Genomic DNA, 26,040 nt, shown 5'->3' on the forward strand with positions numbered 1-26,040 from the left:
TGGTTAAGAAGTCTTTTTTTTTTTCTAAGTGAATAGCTTTTTTTCAGCCTTTCATGTAGAAGATCCTCAGATAAGTTTTGTCTAAATTTTAAATCATCATATCTAAGCTCAACTGCAGAGGATTCTTGTTAGCCACACAGCTGATGGCTTTGCATTGGGAGCCCCACATTTTACTTCCCAGAGATTTTGAGGATGTTGGCCCTGGCAGTAGTTTACAAAGAATAATTGCTTCAGGAATCAGTTAGTGTATGAGTTCCCAAAATGGCAGTCTTCCTCTCATGTCCACAGCTCAGGGAGAAGAAACAGGATGAAGGGGTGTTATAATAAATCTGGAAGAGCAGATCTTTAGCTGCCTGAAGGCATGCACCAGCTGTACTTTTACTTCATACCTAATCTCTCAATATTTTTTAAGTATATCTTTGCATACACACATACATACACATACACACATACTTTTTCTATCAGTACATACGATATATTTATGGATCAAAAAGGCACTATATGTTGAGACTTATCCACTAAGCTCCAAGAGGCTATTTTCAATGGAACTGGCATTATTTTATCCTATAAAAATTTTACCAAGCACTTTATTTGACATATATTAGTTGAGTGCTAGATGCTTGAAACTTTTAAAAATTATATTATTTTCAAACATGTTTTGAATCATCAGATTTTTGTGATCTTAGTATAGTGTGTATATACTTAATGTCTAAGGCATGCCACCTCTCCCCCCAAAAAATTTGCGGGTCACTCAATTTTATGGGGTTGCTTTTCTTGTGAACGAAATGAGAGGAGTTCTTCTAATAACTTTTCTTGCTGAATAGAATGGCCTAGATTTGTTGTATACTGGCAAAACTGCTAGAGGATATTTTTACATTGCCATTTTGTCCTCAAGAGTTATCTAACTGATTTCACCATATGAAATCCCTTTCAAGTTTCTTGTCTGACAATGTGGATAGGCTGTTGGATTTGCAGTATCAGAAAGCTGGATGACAAAGGTAGGAGTTAGCTGAAAATAGGAGATAAAATTTCATATTTCTTCTGACCATTAAAAATATCTACCAGGAAAGGGGAAGCAGGAAGGTCTTTTTTATACAACTCGTTGCTTTGTAGGAACTAAAAGGATTTATGTTAATTATTATTAAATATCTTTTTAAAAAACCTTGAATTACCATGACAGTCCCCTGTTTGAAATTAGACAAAACAATGTGAAAGATCTAAACAAATTTTAACCTTGGCCAAGTTGTACATAATTGCCTTGTAATCTCTTATTCTAATTGGGTAAAATGAAACTTTTTTATTTCAAACTCAATTTCCAATGTACTGATTGTCATACATGATGTTTAATTTGTCCCTACTTGTATCTAATTAAGGGATGTGATAAGTGAATTCACTAATCTGCAAGTGAGATGTACAAGAACATATGTCAGGCTCCGTAGCTTCCCTAGTACAACATTATTCATGATTTGTATATGATAGACAATTGAAAGAAATTAACTTTGTAAAGCATACAGTTCTTGCCCTTGAATTTCTCATTTTTAATATCAAGTTAAATTATTTGTCAGGCAAGCAGTACAGTGTTATTCAGTTATAGTTATATTGTGTTCAGTTTGCTGGAATAGAACGGTGTATCCTAGTTTGTGGTCATTGAGGCCCATCACCTGTCTGAAATTTCTATCACTTCCTGAATAAGTGGTTATGGAATTTATGTAAGTGTGTTTTACTAGTAAAAAACTCAATAAATTCCAAACTGTCTCTAAAACTCTGTGCCTTAGAACAAGTTGATCTATTTTAGCATCTAGAAGAATAAAGTTCTCTCTTATTGAACTATCAATATGTAGCATATCTGAACACACATTCTAAATCCTGTGTCAACACTTAAAAATGGAGAGATAAATAAGGGAAGAGATTACTCATGTTAATATTTCTAATTTGAACAACAAATATCCTTACCTTTTTCCTCAACACTGCGCCTTCATCAACAACTGTAAGGCATACTACATAAGGAAAGGCATATAAATGGGTAAGTAAATAGCTGTAGCTGTAACTATTGATATTGATTCTTTTTGTGTGTGTTTACACCTATGCACACATGATTATACTTCACAAAATATTTTGTTCTATTTTACTAGTTTGAAAATAAGTAAGAATAAAAATAAGAATGAAAAAAGATGTAATGGGCCCAAAATAAATCATATTCAAGAATAAAGAGATTTTAGAAACATTGTTCATGAGACCATAGCACCTACATTGTACTTTTTCCTGTTATTCTATCTAGCAATAGTTAATATCAACAAATAGGTTACCTTTTTATGATAATAACAGACCAAATACTGCATAATTGTGTTTGTGAATCCCAGGAGCTTTATCATTAGAAACACAATAACTTTAATATTTAGCATTTGTCAATAGACATGGGGCATAAAAAAGTCATGTTTTTCTTTTCTCAAAGTTCACGGGAATTGGTATCTCAGAAGACATTAACAGCAGGCATCGTTGAGATTCTACTTTATGTTGTAGACTTGGTGCTTTGCTAGAAATGGTGTAAGACAATGATTTTGATCTTGGAAAACCTATTAGAGATAGGGCTAGGATAAATCTTTAGGTACAAAAACTCTAATGTCACTTGTGTTAGTGATTTTCAAGTGATTCTACTACATTAGTATCTGTGTAATAATAATGCCCTAATCTTTCATCTTCAGAAAAAGTTAATCTGATAAATCATACAGGTTCGCAATAATCACTGCTAGCTGTTGTTGTTGAACAAGCAATGAAGGAACTCATTTCTTTTAATCTAACTTTCTTTTTTTCAAGAACAGTCTCTTTAGTAACTAGTTTTTGGAGGTTTTCTATTTAGTCATATTAACAAGATATAAGCACAAAACTTCAGAAAGCCTAATTATTATTAAGCAAGATATATGAAAAAGCCCAACAGTTAGATACTATTTTCTGAAATATGTGAATTATTCTAAAGTGACAGAGTTTGTCTGTCTGAAATTTGAGTACCTGAGGCCAGCCTTTAAATTATTGCAGATTTTTCAAAATTGTGCTGGATGAATTAGATAAATATGATTAAAAAATGAATCTCCACTCTAGATCATTCCTTATACCAGAATTACCTCATAAATTATTATAGACTTAATTTCTAGAAGAAAACAGGAGAAACTCTGTGTGACCTTTGATTTGGTAAAAGCTTTCATATTTAATACCCAAAGTACAGTTCATAAAAGAAAACTGCCGTAAATTGAACCTTATTAAAATTAAAATTTGCTTTGTGAAACACACTGTTAAAGAGAATGAAAGGCAAACCACCATATGGGTGAAAATATTTGCAAATCATATTTCTTACACAGAACTTTTCTCTAGAATATATAAAGAATTCTCCAAACTCAACAATAGGGAACAAACAGCCCTACAAAAATGTGCAAAAACTGAACGGACACTTCCCTCAAGAAAATATATGGAGAAAAAATAAACATATGAAAAGATGTTCAATAACATTATCATGGAAATGCAAATCAAATCCACTATGAAATACTACTACATGTCTATTAGAATGTCTATAGTTAAAAAATAAGAAATGAATGGTAGCATCAAATGTTGGTGAACATGCAGTTACTGAAACTTTCATATGTTGCTGGAAGGAATGTAAAGTGGTACCGCTACTTTAAAAGACAGTTTTGCAGTTTCTTATAAAATTAAAGATACTCATCCAATATGACCCAGAAATCCCATTCTTAGGTGTCTTCCTAAGAGAATTATTAACTTATTCAATTAAAATACCCTATCCATAAATGCATATGTCCCCTTACTCCATAGTTGTCAAAACTGTAAATAATCCACATGTATCTTTCACCACGGAGCAGGTAAATAAATCTGTGCTACATACATACAATGAAATCCTCATCAGTAATAATAAGGATAGACTGTTGATTTAAACAATAACATGTATGAACCATACATATATTTTTCTAAGTAAAAGAAGTAAGATGGTAAAGGCTACATATTGCATAATTCTGTTCATGTGACACACTTAAAAAGGAAAAATCTTTAGAGAGAAAAACCAATTAGTGGTTGCCAGCAGCTGGGGGTAAGGTTTGCTTATAAAAGTGTATAAAGTGAACATTTTGGAGACATGTGACTGTTCTATGAAACAGTAGTGATGAACTGTATTCATTTGTCAAACCTATATGATTGTGCACCACAAAGAGTGACATTTGTGTATGGAAATTAAAAAAAAAATCAAAATGTGGGGTAAAATATAGAATACAGGCTGTGACAAATGAATCTGTGTTGAAAATGAATCACATAACTACACTGAATGGGATGGGAAGAAAAGAGCTGACCTAAGTAACCTTGTAAAAATGATGTTTGAATAAATATTCTAATGCTAAATATAAACAAACAGTATATATACTGGAGTGGGTTGTTGTACCCTCCTCTAGGGTATATTCCTGACCCATGAATTGAACCTGTGTCTCTTACGCCTCCTGCATTGGCAGATGTGCTCTTTACCGTTAGTGCCACCTGAGAAGCCCTATTTATGTATTCATACATATATATATATGCATATGCATATATATATATGTATTATACACACACGCACACTCACATCCATATAGAGTCATATCAAAAGGACATGGGCGCCAACATGAACATTCAATGACTAAAGTTGGAGCAATGAGAGCAGTAAAATGGATAATTATATCACTGAATTATAGTCAAAAGAATAAAATATATCCAACATGATATACATAAATAATTAATAAACAATGAGAGAGAAGTGACAGCTCTTTGTTATAGAATTCCAGCTAGTAACTGTAGAATAATGAAGGAGATATAAAATCACTATCATGACATCATATTAGACATTGTTGCAGGAAGAATTCTCTCATGAGTCCTAAGATGAGTGAGGGAAAATTTATGTGGAAACAAATGATTTACATAGTCTTACATCCTCTTCCCCTACATGTTTCATATTTAAAAGGAAAAAAAAATAGTAAGTTTACAGTGGTGAATTCTAACAGATACCACCTTAAATCAAATTTGATTTTATCAGAAACAGTGTTAACATCATATACCCCTAAAGTAATGCACCGAGAAGGTCACATTGCCTCTGTGAAATTCCTCTCAAGAATGAGTAATTTCAGTCTAATCATGAGGAAGTATCATATGTACTCAATGCACACCTTAAAATTGTATTAACCAGTGCTGTTTAGGAATCATGGTCATAAAAGACAAGGAAAGATTGAGGAAATGTAACAGGTTGGAGGGAACTCTGGAGACATGACACTGAATACAATGTAGTGACCTGGATCAGACCCTAGAGTGACAACAAAAACAAAAAAACCATAGTACATAGGTAAAACTGATAAAATCCAAGTTATTTCTCTACTTTGGCTAATAGTAAAATAACTGGGTTCCCCTGGTGGCTCAGTGGTAAAGAATCCGCCTGCAATGCAAGAGATGTGGCTTGAGCTGTGGGTTCGATCCCTGGGTCAAGAAGAGCTGTGGTTACAGTAATATAAGGTGTATATGGCAAAATAGGATGAAGGATATATGAAACTTCTCTAAACTATTTTTGCAGCTCTTGTAAAGCTAAGGGTTAGTCACTCAGTCATCTCTGACTCTCTAGGGCCCTATGAACTGTAGCTCTTCAGGCTCCTTTGTCTTTGGAATTTTCCAGGCAAGAATCCTGGAGTGGGTTGCCATTTCCACCTCCCGGGGATCTTCCTGAGCTAGGGATGGAATCTGGGTCTGCTGCATTGCAGGCAGATTGTTTACCATCTTGGCCACCAGGGAAGCTAAAATCAACTCAAAATTAAGCAAAAAATCTTAAATCTTTAATAGTACCCACTCCTTCCTGCCCTTCCACTCTCCTGGAATCATAGAGAATCATCACATTCTTCCATAAAATGTTTATTAACAAACATTGCTACTAGCAAGTAATTATGTTTGTACTGTATATGTGTCTTTTAATGAAACCTTGATTTGACATTGGAGTTCCCCTGGTGGCTCAGTGGTAAAGAATCGGCAGGCAATGCAGGAGACTACCTGATAATACACGTATATGCAGGTTCAATCGCTGTGTCATTATTTATTTACTTGGGGGTTTATGTGAGTAATATTATCTTTATAAATGATTTTTTATTTTTTATTTTTTTCAGTCACTAAGCCGTGTTTGTCTCTTTTGCGACCCCATGGACTGTAGCCCACAATGCTCCTCTGTCCATGGGATTTCCCAGGCAAGAATACTGGAGTGGGTTGCCATTTCCTTCTCTAGGGATCTTCCTGACCCAGAGATTGAAACTGTGTCTCCTGCATTGCAGGCAGATTCTTTACCACTGAGCCATCAGGGAAGCCCTATAAATGACTTACCTCCCAGCTATAGTCACTGAGTTATTAACTCCCTCATTTTTTTAACAGACCTTGCTGTTGATATGTTCTGGTAATATATCAATACCTTTAATTATAGGATTGTCTAAATGTTTTATAAAACATTTTTCATTGCAAATCTTCTCATAACTTTATATTGTATGATCACTTTTCCTTCCTCGGGATAGCAATGACCCATGATACCTAGAACAATTGAAATAGTATTAAATATTTGTTTGATAACATAAAATTATAACTGGGTAGAATCTGAAACTATATGTTTTTCAACTTTCTGCTTTTCTGTTAGAGAAAGATTCAGCTTAAGAGTATGCTTCCTTTGAGTCATGACATGCCTGGAGAGACATACAAAAAAAAAATGTAAGTTTTATAGCAACCCAGTGCTTCCTAACAGACTTTATCCTTGCTTTTTGAAGGTATGTGTTTCAGTTGTTTCTTGATTACCCACTGGTGGCAGGTGGGAGCTTCACAGCTGTTTGATTTGGTGGCTGATGTGTCTTTTCTTTGAGAACACAATTGGCAGCTTGGCAGTCAGCATTCTTCAATGATCAGTGGGGCTCAAACAGGATCTCTTGTTTTATGCAGCTCTTTTGTGAAGACTTCAATCCATGTGCCAGCTGAAAAATATCATATATAATGAGCCCTAAACTTTAAATCCAGTGAAGTCTAATTGCTTCTCTTTGGAATACTGTCACTGCTGACTATAACAACACTTCTGCAGTACCTTACATAAACTGAATGAATTTGAATTAGACTACCTTAATCACATTGAGAAACCAGAGTGAAGGACATTTGTATTCTTCCAGCAGACATACCACTTGCTACACAAACTTGAATGTCTGTTTCTTTTAGGTTTTTCCTTTTTTTTTTTTTTATTCTCCTTTGGCAAGCCCATGATTTCTGACAGTATCCTAGCATCTCCAGCTATGACAGCTCCTGCATTAAGACTGACATGTTATCTGAACAAAGCAGAATTACTTGATGTGTATTTAGATCCAACATTGTAGCATATATGCTACAATTTGATTTGACTTTATAGCTGCTCAGTAGCCCCCATCTCTCACCCCTTTTAAGACTAAGAGCACTAAGAGGAGGAGCCAATAGCAAGTTGAGTAGTTTCTTTTGGAGGAGAAAAAGAATGTGACTGAAGCAAGAGAGTGAAATAGGAAAAACCTCCATGTATTAAAAATAAGAACATGGATTTTAGTATCCAGTTTCCCTGTATTTATTATCTGTGAGGAAGTCATTTTAAAGTTCTCAGTCTCAGTTCCCTTCTTTGTAAAATGCAAATAAAAGCAACTTTCCTCTTGACCTCACAGGCTTGTGCATTAATGAATTTGGAAAACTTGTGTAAAATGAAAAGTCCAAAACACACTTTAAGCTGATGTAGCTGTTGTCTCACTCTTGAGTTGATTCAGCTCTGGCTTCTACTCTGAAGTTCTCATCTTTGGCAGTTTTCACTAAAAGTTTCTGAATGTCCAAAGTTTATGAGGTGATAATACCCCATGGCAATCAAATAAAATCGCCTTTCTTTATTTTTTGTTCAGTTGCTAAATTCTGTCTGACTCTGCAACTCCATGGACTGCAGAATGCCAGTCTTTCCCAGCATCAGGGTCTTTTCCAAGAGATGACCCTGATGCTGGGAAAGATAGAAGGCAAAAGGAGAAGAGGGTGGGCCCTTATACAGAAATTAAATTTATGTGCTAGCCTACTGAGCGGAAACAGAAACAAAAAATGTTTTCCATCATTTAGCGCTGGATATTTTCTAGATTTTAAAACATTGTAAGTAAAAAGGCTTTAGGGTCAATTTTAATATTAACTTAACACTAGCTTGCAGTAACATTCATTTTTAAACTGCTTACGTACGGAAAGGAGACAGTTCAACATTTATATCTTCCTCACTTTAGCAAGTTTCCTTCTCTGGCTCTGGACTTAAAAATCACCATTTCTATGAGATTTTCCTTGTGTGTCTTTTTTAAAATTATAGTTCTTTTCCTCACCCAAGACATTTATCCCTTCCTTCATTGTTGTCCTTCCAAGCACCCATAATTAACTCATTTAAAAGTGTTAGTTGCTCATTTGTGACCCCATGGACCCCATGGACTGTAGTATCCATAGAATTCTCCAGGCAAGAATACTGGAGTGGGTTGCCATTCCCTTCTCCAGGGGATCTTCTCAACCCAGGGACTGAACCCAGGTCTCCTGCTTTGCACGCAGATTCTTTAACATCTAAGCCACAAAGAAGCTCATTATCTCACTTACTATATGTTATATTTGTTTATCTTTTTCAATGTCTATCTTTTAGGCAACTAAAATGTAAAGGCCAGGAGGTAATGTAGTTTTGTCTACCAATTTTCCTGCTATACTTTCAGTACCTACAACAGTGATTGGCATAGCCTCTCAAAATTATTTTTTATTTTGTTGTTATATAAATGATAAAACACTAAGAAACTTGGATTAAATATCATTTTCTATCTCTCCTTTCCCCCATCTAAACATTTCAAATTGTATTAGGTGCTATTAGGAAATATAGTGATAAAAATAACTAAATTTGAATTGACCCTTTTCATTTCATTTGGTATTTTTGGTAAAGAGTATTCATGTATTTATTATATTTGAAAGTGTGATCACTTTGAGTGTTGTATTAATGTACAAACAAAACTTATAAATCCATTTTTGCTACAAATGGGTTAGTTAGTAATACTGATGGTCATGGTAAAAGGACCTGGATTTATCTAATTCATTAAGCTCTCCAAATTTTCCTAGGAAAAACGATCTCTTTGTATTATATTATTATAATGTATTATATGTATTATATTATACTACTCCTGAGTCCCAATGGACTCTGTACTCTTCAGTCTCTGGTGAGACCATTCTTTTAATTCTGTTCATTATTATACATTAATATAGAATAGAAAGTTGCTCAGTTGCGTCTGACTCTTTGCAACCCAATGGGCTATACAGTCCAAGGAATTCTCCAGGCCAGAATCCTAGAGTGGGTAGCCGTTCCCTTCTCCAGGGAAATCTTCCCAACCCAGGGATAGAACCCAGGTCTCCTGCATTGCAGGTGGATTCTTTACCAGCTGAGCCATAAGGGAAGCCCTATTATACATTAGTCAGATCAAAATGGGAGTAATGGGCACAGTCACGGTACTCATAGCTCAAAATGAAAATTAACATTTTTTAGAAAAGCAAAGATTGTCAGTGACCAAAATGATTTGTTTCAAAGTGAAACAGACACCACAAACAAAACCTAATGAACTCTTCATTGCATTAGTGAGAAAACATTTACTGATTCCTTGATCATTTGCTATGTATACCTATATTTGCTGTGCATGCTTTAGAAAGATGACTCAGAAATTCCCTTCAAAATTAAAATTTTGTAATATTACTTTATCATGTTCTTCTCTAAAATACATTCAAGTGAATCTTTTTGTGAATCAAATACATTGTTTGAAGGATAACTATAATCAACAGTGTAAGTCTATTAAGTCTGAAATGATTTCATGAATGAAATTCTTAAGTATATATGAGTATTTCAGTGCTAATTAAAAAGTACCTACATATAATATTCTTGCTTGTGTTGTATGTCGGGGGGGGTGTTCTTGCATATTATTGAATATTTCTTTATGGCCTGTTTACCATAATGGGATAGTTGGATTAAAGAGATCTCTTTGTTCTAGATGTTCTACTAATTTCTTTGCAAAAAATATTTGAGATGGCAGGCAATGTCAAACAGTAGGGTGAAAATTATGCCTGCTGGTGTTAACCTTTACTGCCTTCCTGGGTGCTAATGCTCAGATACTACAAAACCTTAAATTTGCAAAGAGCTAAATTACTTATAATAATGCAGTGCTTGGTTTTTGTATAGGTTTCACCTTCACAATTTCTATGTACTGTTTAAATCTGAATCTATAAAATTTGCATTCTTTCTCTTTATTATTTTGTATAATATTTTAATTACCAATGTAGTTACAGTTTTTAATACAATCTAAATTTCATTTAATTTTCAGACTATTGGATTTTTTTTCCTGTTTCAGATTTTAAATAGGTTTTGACTAATTTAACACTATTTATTTAAGCCACCTCTCCTTGCTAATTTGAACTCCAATGTAAATGGTGATTTTTTTTCTGCGCTGTGATTAATTTCACAGCAGCATACTGATTATTCATTAGAATTAAGTTCCAAATTCATTATTATCAGTTCTATAGCAGTGGTCCTCAACTTTGCACATTAGACTCTACTAGGGAGCTTCAGAAACACAATGATGTCAAAACCCTATATTGGACCAGTTAGATCAAGATCTCTCATGAGATAGGCTCTAGGCAATGGTTCTTTTTGTTTTTAACTCCCTCAGTAGATTCTGATGTGCTTCCAGGATTGATAAGTATTAGTCTTTGTTGTCATGATGAACTTGTCAACAAAATAATTAGAGGGAATTTCTTTTGTTATTTTAATCAGAAAGAATACTTCAAGTCCCAGTTTGTTTGTATATTCTCCCATATGTTGTTTCCTAATCATTATTAGGAAAGCATTGATATCTCATCTCATTATTCTCAAAGATAACTTCCCTTTTCTTTTAACTTCTACAAGTTTGTTTTCTCCTTATATATGCTTTCATGAATTATTTTTCATGATTATTAATGATGAAATTTTCATCATTTTTAATGAATGATGTGAACTTTAAGCTTAGTTAACTCTGCTTGGTATGAACGATTAGCTAGATCAGACCTTCAGATTGTCCATGAATCCTCTGAAACTAAATTTATATACATTTTTTGGAGGGGGGGAACTGCACATTGTATTAAGTTCTGAGTGAAGTCTGACCTACAAAGGAGTGAACGATCTCGGGGAGAAGTGCTTTTAGATGCATTTCATTCTAGAAAGTTAGTTTTCTGACTCACAGAAGGCTTGTGAAAATAAAATAAGACAAATGTGTATGAAAAAAAGTATGGATGATAAATACTACAACATATATCTCAAAACCATGGTTTCCTATGAGAGAAATCAGTTATTAAAATATATATGTATTTAGTGACTTAAAAAAATCTACTCTTGGGGGAAAAAAGAGTGATTGTCTTGAAAAGAGTAGCTTTACTTAGGGAACACAGGAAGAAGATGTATCATGAGCAAAATTCTAAAGTTAAGATGAGACTATTATTTGTCCCCAGAAAACTCTACTGTTAAAAACTAAAAACGGTGGCAGAATTTTTAAAGATTTTTAAAGTCTATTTTAGAAGATATATCTATAACTTGTTAGACAGCTATTTTAAAGTCTACCCTTTGCTATGTGAGACAAAATATTACAGAAATGTTTCAATAATGGAAAATATAGGCAAAGGCAAGCTGCTGCTGCTGCTAAGTCGCTTCAGTCATGTCCGACTCTGTGTGACCCCATAGACGGCAGCCCACCAGGCTCCCCTGTCCCTGGGATTCTCCAGGCAAGAATACTGGAGTGGGTTGCCATTTCCTTCTCCAATGCATGCATGCATGTTAAGTCGCGTCAGTTGTGTCCAACTCTCTGTGACCCTATGGACAGTAGCCCACCAGGCTCCTATGTCCACGGGATCCTCTAGGCAAGAATACTGGAGTGGGTTGCCGTTTCCTTCTCCAGACAAAGGCAAGAGAAGTAAGTAAAATGTGGTGATCATATCAGGATGAGGACAAAATTTCAACTATATTTGAAAATCAGACCTAAAATTGAATTTACAACTGAGTGTATATTGCTCTTTTAATCACATTGGCTTGTAAATGAACTTTTTATTTCTATTTAGTAATTACAGAACAATCATATAGGATTTGATCAATTATAGACATTCAAATTTGAAACATTTTTATTAGCCATTCTTGATAACAGTCCCATAAAATTAATAATTTACAGAGTTTTTTTAGGAAGAAAAAAATGAAGTGTGTCTCTTTAATGTGGCCACTATGGTTGACAGTAACTCAGATTGTTAAAAGATTTTGTGCAGATTCGAAGAAAATTAGACATAAGCTGCCTATATAATATTCAGTCATCCCTAGTGAGCAAAAATAAGCAGTTTATCAGGAATTTTTCATTGTAAAATCTCAAGCTTCATTTGTATAATGAATGGTAAAATTATAATGGCTGGGTAGACTGTTCAATTTCATTACAATGCCTTGAGTTTGTCTGAATTTTCTTTGATAATGACTTATAGTATTAACTAATATATAAATGAACATCCTTTTGTTCGAGTAATGGAGGTTGGAAAAGATTATTTTTTACTTTTATTTTGAGTTTTTTAGTATATTTGTTGTGAAAATTTTAATTGTTGTTTCTAAGAGAATACTGATTTTTCTTTCTACATCTTTTCTTATGTCTCAAGCTATAAAATATATATGATAGTCAAATAATTTTAAATCTTGGTTTCTTCAAAAATATACATACTTTAAAAGTAATATTTTTTATGTTGTGGATTTGAGGAAATATTTACAATAGAAAGATTATTGACCTGTTTTTACTCAGATTCAGCAAAGACTTATCTTAATGTGTGGAACAAATTGTCATGAAGCAAATGATGGGATTATTATTAGGACTTATAAGGCTAATGGCTGATTTTTGGTGTTCAGGCACAATTACTGTATTTTATATTGCTTATTATAAATTATATTTCTAATTTTAATTAAACTTTTCTCTCATATGCCTTGTACTTTATTTTGTTCCCTTGACAAGACATTATGAGAAAGCGGTAACTGTACATTTTAATATATTGAGCCTCTTTTACTACAAGCTAAACATTAGAATCCAGGGTGGCATGTTAGGTACCCAAGAAAATCATGTCTTGCTACTCATTACAGACAGTATTCCTAAAGGGAATTGAAACAAATCTATGGAGCAGCTGAATGTTAATTGTAATATTGCTCTACTGCTCACTTTGTTCAAATGGATTATAAATTATGCATGAGGCAAGCAACATACTAGCTATATTTCTGTTAACTGAGATCATGACCCTTCTTTTAGCTAATCTTTTAATATGAAACTAATAATAAAAAGTCCAGTTATTAACAGTCTAGGTAAGCAATTCAGTGTGCAGTATATAATGATTCCCACATTCTGTTTTAAAAAATATTTTCAACTATTAATACCAGTTGTTTAATGGCTAGTTATAAGAACATGGATTTTTTTATAAAGCCATAAATATTAAGTTTAGGATACATGGGAAATACATACAGAATAATAGGGAAAATTAAATTTTGGGCACATGTCCTTCTGTCTCTTCCCCAAGTAGTATTACATACTTGATGTTTATATATACAAATTAATACTTATAATAATTTTATATTGTTAACAATGACTTTGCTTAAAAAGGTTGAAAGTAATTCAGTATATGCACAATTATGTTCATGATGGAAATAAGAGGAATAATCTTTCCACCATAAAATTTTCAGAAAATATGAATATTCTGCAAAATAATCACACAGTTTAAAAATGCCCAAATAAAAATATACATGAACTAAATTTACATATGTCAAAAAATAGATGCTTAAATTCATTTACTCATTAAATTAAGACTTCTTGGGCACATACTGTGTGTCAGTGTATCAGAGGCTGAGAATACAACATTACAAGAGAACGGTGTGGCTGTTGATTGTGAAGTTTAGTATACATGTATATATCATGTGCAATTTACTATACAGAAAAGAATATAGGTAGTTAAGATGTTACACTTTATATGCTAATTATTCCTAATGCTGAAATAAATGGAAAAAATTTGCTTCTTTTTTTTAAATTTATTAATTTTAGTTGGAGGCTAATTACTTTACAACATTGTAGTGGTTTTTGCCATACACTGATATGAATCAGTCATGGGTTTACATGTGTTCCCCATCCTGTACCCCCCTCCCACCTCCCTCCGCATCCCATCCCTCTGGGTCATCCCAGTGCACTAGCCCTGAGCACCCTGTCTCATGCATCAAACCTGGACTGGCAATCTGTTTCACATATGATAATACACATGTTTCAATGCTATTCTCTCAGATCATCCATCAAGCAAGGGTCATCTCTTTTTGCCTGATTCAATCTCAAAAATGCAATAGATTGTGAATAGTGTAGTACATATTTGGGACATTTTATTTCTAAATACAGTTTTATCTTCATTGGAAGTTTCTGACATAAGCTAAAAGCTCTCCTAGAAAATAAATAATAGGGCCCTAGATGTCATCTTCATTAAAAAGTTTTTTTGGTAACTGTCAGTAAAATTAAACTAAGATTCTGAGAAAATGAGTGGCAATTATGAATTTGTTCTCAATATTAAAGTAGTAGTATATATTAAAGTATTAGTATATATTAAAATATACTCTAGATTAAGAATATAATTTACATATTTTAATAAATCAATCAAACATTGTTAGAAAAGAGATATTATTGATGTACCCAAACATATAAACTTCTAAAATAAAAACCTGATGAGTGTAAACTTAGCTAGCTGAATCTCTATTCTTTCTATATTGTATCTGAAACATAAGCTCACTATTTTCCTTAATCAAGGATTTTAACTGGCTAAATTCTACTCCTTCTAGATAGAGCTTCTGAATGACATTATATACCATTAGTTGTAATTGTTAATATTTTAATTTTTCTGATTTGAAATGCCCCATACCAGAAGTCATTTCTTAGGATTCATTATTTAATTGTATATTTATAGCTTACAGATTTTCTTGTAATCTTTATCTTTCTACTTAGGAATTACATGCATTTCTAAGTATAATAGAATCTTTTTATCTGTGTTGAAATTTCTACCTTTTATATACCTGCCTGAACTTAAACAAGGTAATAAATGCAAAGCACTTACAATAGCGCCTGGTTCATAAAAGCTGTTCGAGTTATCACACTTTAGTAACAGAGGATAATTCCTAGCAGACCCAATGCCTGTAGGAGAATAGTAAAAGGTGGATGGAGATTCATTTTAGGTGAGGAATTCTCTGATCACAATAAACCTGACATCTGGAAGCCCAGATTCCTTCCTTAACAACAGAACAATTGTGAAATAAGTATTGAAATGAAGCGTGTTTTCCATTTAAATTCTAATCCTTGTTCGTATCTCTCAATTCTGAATGACTCTGATATGGCTTTGCAGAAGAGAGATATTCCATCAGTAAAGTACCCCAGTGTACTCTTTTAATTCTGAGATATTCTTGCTGGTTCCTGGTAACTCTCCATTTCTGTTAATCTTCTTTATGATTGTGCAACATGAAGAAACTGGGATGTAGATATCAAAGATATCTATATCAATATAAAATATTTTTAAATTATTTTATTCTTCTAAAATTTATTCTAATCTTTATAAAATATTTTAATTGTTAATTCATCATAGTCATATTAAAAATTTGCTAATGAAGTGTCATTATAGTCTACAAAAAATGAAGGGCAGATAAGAATTAGGCAAAAACAATGTTAACATACATATTTCTCACATAAGTAAAATTTAGTTGACAATTTGTCAGCTATTTGCATTGAAGTAAAACTTGAAAACATTAGCAATATTCTTAAGACAGAGTCTTCGTAATTATGTGCATCTTATTTCCAGTGATATAGGACAACCATATAAGCATGCTGCTGCTGCTGAGTCGCTTCAGTTGTGTCCAACTCTGTGCGACCCCATAGACGGCAGCCCACCAGGCTTCCCCCCACTCCCTGGGATTCTCAAGGCAAGAACACTGGAGTGGGTTGCCATTTGCTTCTCCAATGCATGAAAGTGAAAAGTGAAAGTGAAGTCCCTGAGTTGTGTCTGACTCTTAGCGACCCCATGGACCGCAGCCTACCAGGCTCCTCTGTCGGTGGGATTTTCTAGGCAAGAGTACTGGAGTGGAGTGCCATTGCCTTCTCTGAATAAGCATGCTAACAATGTCAATTATGTCTTCTAGAATTTTCATAATGATACATTATAAGCTATAATTTGCCTAAGCTAGAATCTTTCAGAAAAAATATTATATTAAAATTATTATTCTAATATACAATATCTAAAACAGATGTTAATTATACTGTGATTAAATAATCTTAGAAAACACCAGATTTATCTGAAAAATATTTTAAATGACATCTTATATTTGTGTTATAATTTGAAAATATTTTCAAGTTTTACAATTACCTGTCTTTAATGACAGTGTGTTAGCCTGGAAAAATTCCTTAATTGGAAGGAAAGACCTGGAGTCTACTCTGAAGTACTTTCGAAAACAAACCATAAAACTGATGATCTTGAAAGTTTCACCTTCCTAATCCAGTCATCTAACCTTTTTGAACCTCAGTTTCATTAGTAGTTAAATGGGAGTACTGACATCTAAACATGTTTCAAAAGATCAGTGTAAGGCCAAATTCTATTAAATCTTAAAAATATATTAAAAATATAATTATCTGCACGTACAAGTAATTTTATCATGATAGTAATTAGAGTAGAGTATCTTGGTAATGGTCTTATATACCATTTATGAAAATAAAAACCCATATTTTTTCTTTAAAATAAATGCAAGTAATCAGTGAATTAGATTATATGTTCATGATAAGTGTTTTGATTAGAAAAAGAGGAGAAAAAATTAAACTTCACTTTGATTTACTCTTTAACCATCTTTAGGGGATACTGCTTATAAAAATGTAAGAAGAATGTATAATCTGGGCTTAAATTGAACTGATTATGTAAATATATTGAAAGTGAGTCGGAGGTATAAATCACAGATGTCGACTTGATGGAAAGTTTGTTACAAGCAAAATCTACTGCTCCTAAATCCCAACGTGTTAATTACAAGAAGGCAGCTGGTATACAAATTTATGCTAAGCTAAGAAACAGAGAGATTAATGTTGAATACAGTATGTCAAATAGATATGGTACTATCTACTTTTACTCAGTGGGTGATTTGAGCTCTAATTATTACATTAGTGTATGTGACTGAAACAGATTGTGATTATTAAGTACAATTAATAGTATTATAGGTGAGAAGTGTATTTGTGTGTATATTGTCTACTTTAAAAGTATACTTAAAAAGTTGAGAGTCTAGTAGAACAAATATGTGAATTATTATACTCTGAGATATGTGTGAATCATTATATATATACATATAATATATAAATCATTATACACTGAGAGAAAAAGAAAAAATGTATTTTTAACTTTAGAGTATAATCCCTAAATACTAAAGCTTTAAAAATATAAGATACAGATCATGTTATATTTATTAGACACAGTCCTCAATTGATCAAATATTCTAAAAATAAACTACAAATTCTGCAGTTGTTTTCATCAGAAATACAACTTTCCCTCTAAAAGTCAGCCTCAATGTCTTTTTATGGGACCAAAAATCTTTGTTCCTCTTATTATAGATGATCTGTGGATATATGTTGTCATCCATATGAATCTTAATAATGCTGGTCATTGTCTTTAGTTGGTCATGTACAGTTGGCACTAGAAAAGATATAGCACTTAGGCTCAAAGATTCCATGTTGACCTTTACATCCTAATTCTTCACAATTGCCATACAAATTAAAAGTGATTTCATAATATACAGTAAGTTTTTTGTCTTCAGAGATCTAATTCTTATGTCTTAATTGATAAAAATGTGCAGGATAATTGCAAACGTGCATTTCTCAATGGAAAGAAAGTATGTATGACTAATAATTTTATGAAATAAAAGCTAATGGGTTGGGATTATATACTGTGACCTCACTTGCAAACATAAATCTCATCAATATGTAGCCTTTAAGAATTAAAGGCTCCTTTATGTCCTAATTTATCAATTATTTTTTGAACACAATGTATGCTATATGTATGCATATAGATGTGGGGTATATAACAGTGAGAAAAACCATCTCCTTACATTCCAGAAATTTATAATCTAGTGGAGTTATCAAGTCAGTCAAAATGTTTAGAGTTAATAAATATTATATACAAAGCTAATGGTTAAGTTTATTGACTATGCCAAAGCTGTTGATCACAACAAACTGTGTGGATCACAACAAACTGTGGAAAATTCTTCAAGAGATGGGAATACCAGACCACCTGACCTGCCTCCTGAGAAATCTGTATGCAGGTCAGGAAGCAACAGTTAGAACTGGACATGGAACAACAGACTGGTTCCAAATAGGAAAAGGAGTACATCAAGGATGTATATTGTCACCCTGCTTATTTAACTTATATGCAGAGTAAATCATGAGAAACGCTGGGCTGGAAGGAGCACAAGCTGGAATCAAGATTGCCAGGAGAAATATCAATAACCTCAGATATTCAGATGACACCACCCTTCTGGCAGAAAGTGAAGAAGAACTAAAGAGCCTCTTGATGAAAGTGAGAGAGGAGAGTGAAAAAGTTGGCTTGAAGCTCAACATTCAGAAAACTAAGATCACGGCATCTGGCCTCATCACTTCATGGCAGATAGATGAGGAAACAGTGGAAACCGTGACAGACTTTCTTTACTTGGGCTCCAAAATTACTGTAGATTGTGACTGCAGCCATGAAATTAAAAGATGCTTGTTCCTTGGGAGAAAAGCTATGAAAAACCTAGACAGCATATTAAAAAGCAGAGATATTACTTTGCTGACAAAGGTCTTTATAGTCAAAGCTATGGTCTTTCCAGTAGTCGTGTATAGATGTGAGAGTTGGACCATAAAGAAAGCTGAGCGCCGAAGAATTGATGCTTTTGATCTGTGGTGTTGGAGAAGACTCTTGAGAGTCCCTTGGACTGCAAGGAGATCAAACCAGTCAATCCTAAAGCAAATCAGTCTTGAATATTCATTGGAAGGACTGATGCTGAAGCTGAAGTGTCAGTACTTTGGCCACCTGATGGGAAGAACTGACTCCTTGGAAAAGATCCTGATGCTGGGAAAGATTGAAGGCAAGAGGAGAAGGGGATGACAGAGGATGAGATGGTTGGATGGCATCACCGACTCAATGGACATGAGTTTGAACAAACTCTGGGATTTGGTGATGGACAGGGAGGCCTGGCATGCTGCGGTCCATGGGGTCTCAAAGAGTCAGACACGATTGAGCGACTGAACTGAACTGAACTGATCCATGAAGTTAATCATAATGAATTAGCTGAAAGCTTCCATTCACACTCAAGCGGTTAACAGTTGAGGATCTAGCAGAGTTGTTAGCATTTGTTGAAGAGAAAAATGACAGAAAAAATGGGATGGACTGTATTAAAAATGGAATCACTTGAATATCAACATTTTTATAACCCCTTGGGAACATAAGAACCTTTAGGATATTTTTACAAAGCCATGTATTATAAAAATCAATCAGTTCTGGGAGAATAGCATTGAAACGTGTATTATCGTATGTGAAACAGAACACCATTCCATGTTCGATGCATGAGACAAGGGCTCAGGGCTGGGGCAATGGGATGACCCAGAGGGATGGGATGGGGAGGGAGGTGGGTGGGGGGTCCAGGAAGGGGAACACATGTAAACCCATGGCTGATTCATGTCAATGTATGGCAAAAACTATTACAATATTGTAAAGTAATTAGCCCCCAACTAAAATAAATAAATTTATTAAAAAAAATAAAAAAAATAAAAAAAAAAAAAAAACACAAGCAGGATGAACAGTGAAAAAAAAAAATCAAGTATGATAATATAAAACATGCCATCATGTACTTTTATTAGAAAAATTGTGACAAAAATCAACACTAACATTTGAGAGGTTGTATGCTTACCTTTACTGTAATAGATTATGGTTACCTCTTGGTGGATATACAGTTTTATTTTAAGGCTCCTTTAACATTTTTTGATACTGTCTTATTTTATTTCCTATTCAAATAGTTACATTTATTTCTTCATTTCTTTCTTATCTCTGTGAGTAGAATTTAAGTTTCATGAAGGCAATACATTTTCTTAGGTTTAATCATTATTATATGCTTATTATCTAAAAGTGTGCCTCATTATGGCAGATACTTAATGAATGCTTAATTTTTATTGTTGAACGTATCACATAATATAAATGAAATCTATATGAATATATGAAAGATGTTAAAGTAGTCAATTGTGAAAAATGCTATTGAGAAATGAAATAAAACAAGAAATAAAAAATCCCCCCGATTTTGTTTACCCAGGCATGAGGAGCATCGTTAGTAATGGCAGCAGGACCAGCTTTCAAGGATTAATGGAGGAAGGGGAGGTAATCCTAGAGTGGGTTAAGGATAATGATGAATGGAAAGGGATAAATGGCTGCACATATGCAGATTTCTTTCTATCTAATTTTAGCTGTGAGTGGGGCAAGAGAAAGTGTTATATTGCAATATTTTGGTGTTGGCATTTCACCTGCTTTTGTTTTCTTCTTCATTGCAATTGTCTTTTTTTGTTGTTGTTGGTTGTAAATTGTGAACTGTTATTATTATTATTTTTTTTAATTTGTTTTACCATACATTGACATGAATCCACCATGAGTGTACATGTTTTCCCCTTCCAGACCCCCCTTCCACCTCCCTCCCCATCCCACCCCTCCAGGTCATCCCGGTGCACCTATTATACAGAGTGAAATAAGCCAGAAAGAAAAACTGCAATACAGTATACTAACACATATATATGGTATTTAGTCAATCGGTAAAGATAACCCTGTATGTGAGACATCAAAAGAGACACAGATAAATAGAACAGTATTATGGACTCTATGGGAGAGGGCAAGGGCGGGATGATATGGGAGAATGGCATGGAAGCATGTAAATTATCATATGTGAAACAATTCGCCAGTCCAGGTTTAATGCATGATACAGGGTGCAATTGTCTTTTAACTTTGATCATACCATTTCTACCTTTAAAAAGTTATAGACTTTTATGTAATGAAAAGCTTCTCTTCCATATCTTACTTCATCAAAGTATAGTCTGTAATTTAATGTTTTAAATCTAATAAATTCTACACTTGCATTAATTTTTCTATTTATTCTCTTAGGATTGATAGCTCTTTATTTCAATCAATCTATTTACTCATTTTACCCTTATTTCCTCACAGCACCTATTTTTAAAACATTTTTCTGTAGTGTTGAAATTGTATTTACTTAATTTTCTTTTCTTAACGGAGGGGCTGTTTTTCCAGTCATCTCTTTATGGTCTTTTGCACGCTGTGTTCCTTTCTTTCTTCTTTACTGTTTTCGAAGTTTATGAAAATTATTGCTCTTCTTTTCCTGTTTATTAATCTTTGAATGTATTACATAGTTTGATGTCAAGATAGTATTTATCACATCACACTGACTCACCCTGTTAGGCATATGCAATTTCTTATTTCATTCTCCTCTTAATACCTAACAGAGTGAATGGTATAAGGTTGAAGTCATGCCCAATTAGAATGCAGATTATGTTTTGATTTCTCTTTTGGGTTCCCTTTATTTTCTTCAGTGACTTTCAAAGAATGGTTATTATAGGTATTTCTTTTTTCTTCATATTTTCCAGAAAGATATGTGTTTCTATTTAAAAGATTGAAATCTGAAAGTTAGCCAGTGTTGTCCATATGATAGACAAGTAGCCATAGAATTGTTGTTCTACCCTCTGTGTAAATGCCTGGAAAAGGGTTTGGAATATCATAACTAGATACTAATTTGGATCCTGAAAAATCTGTGCAGTAGATTCTTAGCATTCTCAAAAGTCTAAGATAATGAGTATTCTATTTATTCCATTTATTTTAGCCTACTCAACATTCTGTAAGTAAAATCACAACCAGAAAACTTTGCTTCTAATTTAATAACATTGTGTCTTTTGTAAAGTTCTTTATTGGTTTTGAACTGTTTAAGAATTCTTTATCATTTTGAAGGATTTTTTAAAAACTTTTTGTGTTGTACTTTTTTTTAATAAAAATTATGTTTTCTAAGACATAGAATGTGATTTACACATTAGCTTCAGAATTTCATTTTAGGATTTCTTTGGAAATTTTATGCCAGTATTTTGCTAAATTTTCTTACTTATTCCATGGCAATTTTCATAAGGGAAATATAGCATTTTGATCTATAGACAACAGAGTAATTTCTGAAATTTTCTTCAACCTGGATAAGTGCATACTTATTTGAAAGATTTTATGGAAACTTGGTGAATGAATTTTGATACGTTATATAATTATCTCTAGATAAGATGAAATGTGCTAATGGAAGGCACACAAATACAACTAAACTGGTTTTCAAGTTCACATATCTTTAGAGGTATTAAATCGACTCTGGCATGTGAGTTTGAGAGAAATGTTTCTACTTTCAAGTTGAATTTTGGTTTTTCTGAAATATTCTATCTTGATTGTCTGTGCTAATCTTTTGGTATTCTGCTTTCTTTGAATTTTTCTTAAGAACCAAAACTACACACAAAGCTGACTGAATTTAATGTGGCCACATGTGTCACATGACAAATAATGTCAAATTTTCATGTAGGCCAATATGAAGCACTTGAATGAATTTTCAATATTGTAGGGCACTATAACAATTTAAATTTTAGATGACCATATATAATGAAATAATCATAATACAGTAAGTTAAGTACTAAATTATTTGTAATATAATATCTTTCTTTACTCAAATTTAATTGTTTGAAAATGCTATAACATTATTTTTCTCTGAGTATCTTTTTGAAATTGTTTTAAATACATTTTTATTATAATTGTTTTCTTAATAGAAAAAAGTTTTAAAAATTTTTATCTTTTGTCTTTTTTTAAGATATTTTCTTTCATTTTTTTATATTATGAGAATATGATAACACATTTACAGGAGACTTGCAAAATACAGAACAAAGTTACATATAGTTCTGTTATATATTACAGTTATTTTTAAGTTGATAAATTAAGATTTTTACTTGGAGTTTCAATATTGAACTCTCAAAAATTAATAGAATGAATAGAAAAGTAGAAGGATATAGTAGACCTGAAAAGCACTATGAACCAATTCAACATAATTAAGATTTATACGATTTCACACAGCAGCAGGATACAAATTCTGTTCAAATTCCCATAGACTATAAACCAGGAGACACTGGAACTTATCTAGGGATATAAAACAAGGTGAAAAAATTTCATGGTCTAAAGGTTTTGAAATCATATGGAAGCTGTTCTCTTATCACTGTAGAAACAATTTAGTTTTGATATGTGAGGTATGCATTCAATTTGAGTTTTTTAGAGTGCCATCAGGGGCTTCCCAGCAGTACTAGTGCAGCTGGCACTAGTGGTAAAGAACCAGCCTGCCAATGCAGAAGATAGAGGAGACTTGGGTTCGATCCTTGGGTCGGGAAGATCCGCTGGAAGAGGGCACGGCGACCCACTCTAGTATTCTTGCCTGGAGAATCCCATGGACGGAGGAGCCTAATGGGATACAGTCCATGGGGTGGCAGAGAGTCGGACATGACTGAAGCAACTTAACACGCAGCACACACAGAGTGTCATCAATGTGTTTTTTGTTTTTTTTTTTTTTTTTCTGTTTTTAAGAGAACTCTAACCATGTAAGCACTGAAGAAAAAGGGAAAGGAAAAATCTGGTTCTGAACATTTCAAGTTTTTCCCAGCATTGTGTTAGTTCAAAAGAAGGTTTTTAACTGTTCATAGCCTAGTTAGCCTATCCTCCTATTCAGCTTTCCCAAAATGAAAATAGTTTATAGGTTATAAATCTACTAAAGTAGATTATAGTTGCTGGTAAATGAGTGAGTGAGTGAAGTCGCTCAGTCATGTCTGACTCTTTGCGACCCCGTGGACTATAGCCTAACAGGCTCCTCTGTCCATGGAATTTTCCAGGCAAGAATACCGGAGTGGGTTGCCATTTCCTGGTACTACCTGAAATCTTCACATATCCCTGCCAGCCCCCGGTACTCCATCCTGCTTTAAAAATGGGTTTACTAGACATCCTATGTTAAAATAATTCAAGATTTGTGGACCACAGTTTGGGGACATTAATTTTAAATTACTGAAAGCTGAAGCCCCACCCCTGTTACATGAATCTTAAAAATTTAATTGCACAAACATTTAATTTTAAGATGTTCTGGATTTTATAAAACAAGTTGCAATGTCAGTGACTTAAGAAATATTGGACAACAGGTTCATTGTGAATGAAGTGCTAAAGCCAAACAGCAGTTTCACACTTTTCTTCTCTCTAAACTTATTCTAACACTTTCTAAATAAAGACTTGAGAAAACCAGTTAATTACCCTATTCTAATTAAAGTAATGAATCCTGTAATTTAAAAATTATGTTGAACATCTTGCATTAACTAGCATGCAGCAAGAATTTTCATATTTTATATTTCTTAAAGTTTTGTTACTGGATATATTTTCGCTTGTGTGTTTGTTTATTTTGACATGGGGCACAGACTAAAAGACTCAGAATGCAAATCATTCTATGTGTCTGTCTGGACTTACAGCTTCCTCAGTATTTAAATGCTGCTGCTGTGTGTGCTATTTTTGATCACATTTTTCCAGTCAAATAATTACTTTCTAGTTTTCATTTTGAAGCTAAAATTGACCATACAATATTTTTAGAATCTCTTTGGTTTTAAAAAAATCATTTTTGGTTATGTCTCTGACTAATGATGACTTATTTTTCCACATATCATAAATGCTTCTATGATAACTTCTATAACAAAGTAATATTAGTTAAAATTATAGAAGAACTTTGTTTTTGAGTGCCTATTATGTTTTAGGCCGTGTGCTAAATAAGACTTTTGTATGGGCTGTATCATTGAATTTTCACAATTATCAGATTTGAAAACTGAGGTTTGGAGAAAATGGAAAGCTGGTACAAAATCATATAAATATTAAAAATTAAGCCAGGTTACAAACCAAGACAGTGCCAAACTACAGCCAGCATGATTAACAATTGAGCTGTACTGCTATACTATCCGGTGACACTTTAAAATTTCAAAAACTCCAAAAATTTGTAAGTACAGAAACTAATGTGACTGACACTCATGCCAATCATATTCAATAGATGTTGATACTTTGCCATTTTAATTCATCTCTCTCGTGTTTCCTTGCCGGCCCTTCTCATTTTGAGTATGAATACTAAAGATTTAGTCTCCTACAGTAGTTCTCAACGGGAGGCAATTTTGCTGCCAGGGGACTTTTGATCATTTATAATGACAGTTTTGATTTTCGGGATTGGGAGTTGGAATGTTACTGTCATCTTATGTGTAGAGGAAATTGTTGTTGTTGTTGTTCAGGTGCTAAGTGATGTGTAACTCTTTGAGACCCTGTGGACTATAGCACCCCGGGCTCTTCTGTCCTCCACTATCTCCTGGAGTTGTTCATATTCATATCAACTGAGTGGATGATGCTGTCTAGATCATCCCATCTTCTGCCGTCCCATTTTCCTTTTGCCTTTGATCTTTCCCAGCATTGGATATTCTCTAAGGAGTCAGCTCTTCACGTCAGGTGGCCAAAGTATTGTAGCTTCAGCTTCAGCATATGTCTTTCCAATGAATATTCAGGGTTGATTTCCTTTAGGATTGATTGGTTTGATCTCCTTGCAGTCCAAGGGACTTAAAAGTCTTCTCCAGCACCACAGAATGTGCTGCTAAATATCCTACAATGCACAGGATAGTCTTCACTGCATAGACCCTGGTCTACCTCACTTTCCCCATTCTCTTTCTCTCCAGAAGGTCAGGAAGTTAGTGTAATCATCTTTCTGCAAGTTTTCATACTTTTATTACTGGTGTTTACAGATGATGCAACCAAGATATTCCCTTGAGTATC

General features: G+C 33.5%; 1 long non-coding RNA gene across 2 annotated transcripts in view; it reads right to left on the bottom strand.

Moving 5' to 3' along the window:
- Positions 1 to 6,739: 6,739 nt before the first annotated feature.
- LOC145506051 (uncharacterized) overlaps positions 6,740 to 26,040 on the bottom strand; it is a 52,524-nt gene continuing 33,223 nt past the window's right edge. For both annotated transcript variants that reach the window (XR_014053722.1, XR_014053591.1), the window contains exon 4: positions 6,740 to 7,010. This is a non-coding gene — a long non-coding RNA (uncharacterized LOC145506051). The remainder of the gene's footprint in view (positions 7,011 to 26,040) is intronic.

This window comes from Giraffa tippelskirchi, chromosome 1 (genome assembly GCF_054371585.1).
Source record: "Giraffa tippelskirchi isolate mGirTip1 chromosome 1, T2T-mGirTip1v1.2.pri, whole genome shotgun sequence".
In the NCBI taxonomy this organism is placed as follows: domain Eukaryota; kingdom Metazoa; phylum Chordata; class Mammalia; order Artiodactyla; family Giraffidae; genus Giraffa; species Giraffa tippelskirchi.